Below are 4,060 nucleotides of genomic sequence, written 5' to 3'. Positions count from 1 at the left end.
AAAATATATCAGATGTAGCATCTGCAAGGTTCCTTCAGCTGATTCTGATGCCATCAAAATGTAATCGTAGAGGATTCAGATCAATGCTGGAGTTCATCTAGTCATCTTGCTCCAGAAACATCCATCATGAGCTGTTCCACATATATTGACTCTTTTTTGTGACGTTTGTTTGGCTTGTTTTAGGTGGTTGTTCCATAAAAGTCAATTTCTGAGTTGCACTAAAAGTTGTGTTTAAAAAACTGCCAAGAACTTTGAACATTCTGCTTTTGTGTGTTAATCTTGACCTAGGCGTTTCCACGCTTTGCACTAAGGGCCCAGTACTCGCTCCTAACAATGACAAGAATGCCCCGCCCCCTTTCCCATCCAATTTCTGCTTCCTGTTAAAGATTTCATTCATTTATATTAAACAATTCTTATTAAAAAATACGTTTTAATTTGGAAGTTTGCTTGTGCAAAACTGATACACTGTTGTTGGACTTAAATGATTCGATTAAATGACTTAAACAACTCCGATAAACCTCTTTGTCTATTTAATTGCATTTCTTATTATGTTGGAAATTCATAAAAAAGTCCACAGAGTACTGGCAGTATCATTTTTAAGAATAGATTAAGTCAACAAAAAAGATAAAACTTTAAAAACCACTTCAGAACCTAAGAAATGATCCGACTTTTGCTGAACACGGCATGAAGAAAAAGCGTCAGCTTCTGTTGGATTCAGGAACTGAAGTTAAAAACAGTGAAACCAGAGTTTCAGAGTTTAAACCTAAATGTCTGATAATGAAAGACAAGAAAAAGACGGCTCACTCCGGTTTCCATGGACACGGACCAAAAAAGCCTCCTCAAGGAGAGGCTTCAACCAACTCGGAGCCAAGCGTTGATCCATCAGTTCTGAAAAGACAGAATCCAGTTTCAAAGCTGAAGCAGCTGCAGTTTGTTTACCACATGAACAGAAAGGAGCATTAAGAGCAGCATCAAGTACTTGTTGTTTTGGTTTTTTTGTCCAGTTTTAAAGATTCTGGAGAAAAAAACCTTTAGAAACTTCTCAAACCCAACATAGATCTGTGAGTTTAGAGACGAGCTGCAAAGATGAAAGCAGAATGAATGCACAGAAACAGAACACGGTTCTAGTAAATATATCACCAATAAGAGATCAGAACAGAAAAAAGGAACATTCTTCCACAGGATTTACCAGCGCTGGAATCCTCTTATCCCAGACCAGAGTGAATCATCTGACCAGCTCTTCTTCTCAATCTAAAACATACTCATCTTAGATTTGACATTAATATAGTGGAGGTTTGTCACAGTGTTGAGGACAGAATGAGGATGGATCTTCCACACCTCACTTTGCTCCGGTTGTTCTTGATTTTCCAGATTTTTCCCTTTTGGGTTTCTGGGTTGGATTGTGTAAAGTTCTTTGTGAGTACGTGACCAGGTTCTGGTTTAGGTTCAATTCAGAAAAACAAAGAAGAAGAAAAATAAGACAGTGGAGCCAGAATGGTCAAATAAATAAATAATAGTTCATTTTATTGGTCCTGAGACAAAGACAAAAAAGCACTATTTATTTCTGCTAAGCTACTTGTTACGGGCTGTGTAACCAACACTACCACCTAAGTTCCCCTTACTTAAGACTTAGCCCCTCCCACAAGCCAATTAGTCAAACATGTCGTCATTTTCTGAATACATTTTTACCTTTCACTTGCAAGTACAACTCAGGAAGCTCAACCCTTTAATAGCACACCTTTAGCTCAACTGTGTACATTCTTTGAATTACTGTAACGCTTTGACCATTTATGCAAATACCGTAAGTCTGATGGATTCCTCAAACTGAGAAAATATACTTTGCGATTGTGGGGTGTGTGTTGGCAAGAGTCTAGCGATTTAATGTGTTTCTCGATGCGTGTCTCGTGATACAATGCATATCTCAATACGTGTCTCATGTCTCTGAGGAGAACATTTTCAGGTTTTGTAGTTTAATGATCCAAAACAGCAGAGATTTTTATATTTTTTATGTTGTTTATGTCACTGCTGAAACAGAAGATTTCCAAAAAAAAAAGTGTAAAGTGACAAACAAAATGTATTTCTATCTGAATCTTTGCTCATTTTTATCAGTTTTGTTAACTCTGACGTCCTGTTCCAAATAAAAGAATAAATGTTGGTGATTTAAAACAAATAATTTCAATCTCCCCTATCCAGTAAATAGACATACACATAGCAGTAAATATTAAATTAAAAACTAATTCGTGAATCGTGGAGCTTGATTCTTGGATAGAATTACCACCAAAGCAATGATCCACAGCCTGACTGTTAACAACAAAAACTCCAAGGCTGACTGAACATTTAACACAGGCTGTTTCTCAAGAGATCTTGTTCTGCTCAAAGAGGCTCAGTGTGCTGTGCTGCCCACTAGTGGTCGGGGTTTGAGCAGAGCTGAAGGATGCTCAAATAAATATTTAAATATCGTTTTGTCAGCATTTTGAGTCAATGTAAGTATTGTCAAATGAAATATTGTGATATATCGCCAAATCAAATTTTCCATACTTTGCGCTAATGTGCGACACTTACAGTAATGATTACACAATCAAAATAAATCAGCTAATTCTGACTTGAAGAAAAGTTGCTCAAGGAATTATGATAAAGATAATGAGATAATTATAATGAGAAGTTATGTTTACAACATGTTTTTATGGTATATTTCTGATGATGAAGGACATGTAATAAGTCAAATTAAGCTTAAAATTGCTTTGCTGAGTATTTCTTTGAATGAATCAGGAGCAGACAAATATATATATATATATGTATATAAAAATACACTGGGCTGAGCCACAAGCTCCATGCTCCGCCGCATTCTGACGCATTCACTTGTAGACACATAGATGAACGTTTTTGGTTTCCTCGTCTGGATGGCTCCAATATTACTCAGCATTTTTGTTGCACCGCTAATGTTTGGCTGGGGGTTGTGAGGGGCTGTAAGCTAGCAGGAGAGTGCATAAACATAGATCTCTGAGTAAGTGGGGGGGGGGTGCTGAGTCCCAATGGTCCCACCCAAAACTTAAGTGACTTTCTAAAGAATCCTGTCAATCTGGAGAAACTATGTCCTAGAAAACTCTTTTTTTTTATTCTGGCTAAAACAGTATAATCATAAATAAAAGAACACTGAGAAGACTTTGAAAATAGATCAAACGAGGATGGAATTGGGACATTAAAGACGACAATAAACTTAATTATGAATCAACACAACACACAATTCAGACATGTGACTTCTGGTTTTGAATGGTTTGACTGGCTGTAACCCTGGATGGTGAGTACAATGTTATTTAGAAGTGAACATCCTTAGATTGAGACAAAACAGTCACACAAAATTGTGTGTTTCCATGTTTAGGTTCTGCTCTACCACCTGTGATTCTGACCGTCACAAAGAAAAGTTCAAAAACTGAGTCTCAGCTGTTTAAGTTTCAAAAGTATCTGTCTAAATAAAAGAATTGGTGACACTATTACCACTATTACTATTACTACACTATTACACAACGTAACATTTTCTTGATTCTCTAATTAGTGTGACCCACATCGTTGGCTCCAAAACCAAACTCTTTTTAGAGATACAAAATGTCCCGACCAGCACAAGAAAATCCCTGCATTCTCCCAGCAGTTCTAGTTTCCAATTAAACGAGTCTGAACTCAAATTAATAAATGGATTTTCTCACAGGCACGATTACCGCACAAATACACACCTACAAATTTAACTTATTTAGCCCTGAGGTTAACAAAAATGGCCATTTTCAACTTTAATTGGATGCTGTTTGATGATATAATAAAAGGCCACACACCGTCGTGCGTTCCCCTCGTTCCCTGTGAGCTTAAGAGCGGTTTTCATTAAGTCTTCCTGTGTTGCATGCTCTGCTAATTCTGAAAAGTCAAGTCCAACCCTTCGCAGTTCCCGGCCCTTCTAACCCATTTAAAATAATATTAGCTGGCATTCAGAATGACTACTTATTTCAATAAATACCCGTCATCCAAACCCGGCGCTGTGTCTCGGCGTGCTCCCTGATTGGCCGATTGTCTG

At 37.4% G+C, this 4,060-nt stretch overlaps 1 long non-coding RNA gene across 1 annotated transcript; it reads right to left on the bottom strand.

Moving 5' to 3' along the window:
* Positions 1–579: 579 nt before the first annotated feature.
* LOC112160136 lies at positions 580–889 on the bottom strand. Its single transcript, XR_002921614.2, has 2 exons — positions 805–889; positions 580–721 (listed from the first exon to the last, which is right to left on the bottom strand). It is a non-coding gene; the product is annotated as an uncharacterized LOC112160136 (long non-coding RNA).
* Positions 890–4,060: the final 3,171 nt, after the last annotated feature.

The sequence above is a fragment of the Oryzias melastigma genome, linkage group LG2, assembly GCF_002922805.2.
Source record: "Oryzias melastigma strain HK-1 linkage group LG2, ASM292280v2, whole genome shotgun sequence".
Classification (NCBI taxonomy): Eukaryota; Metazoa; Chordata; class Actinopteri; order Beloniformes; family Adrianichthyidae; genus Oryzias; species Oryzias melastigma.
This window is presented reverse-complemented; position numbering and strand designations above follow the sequence as displayed.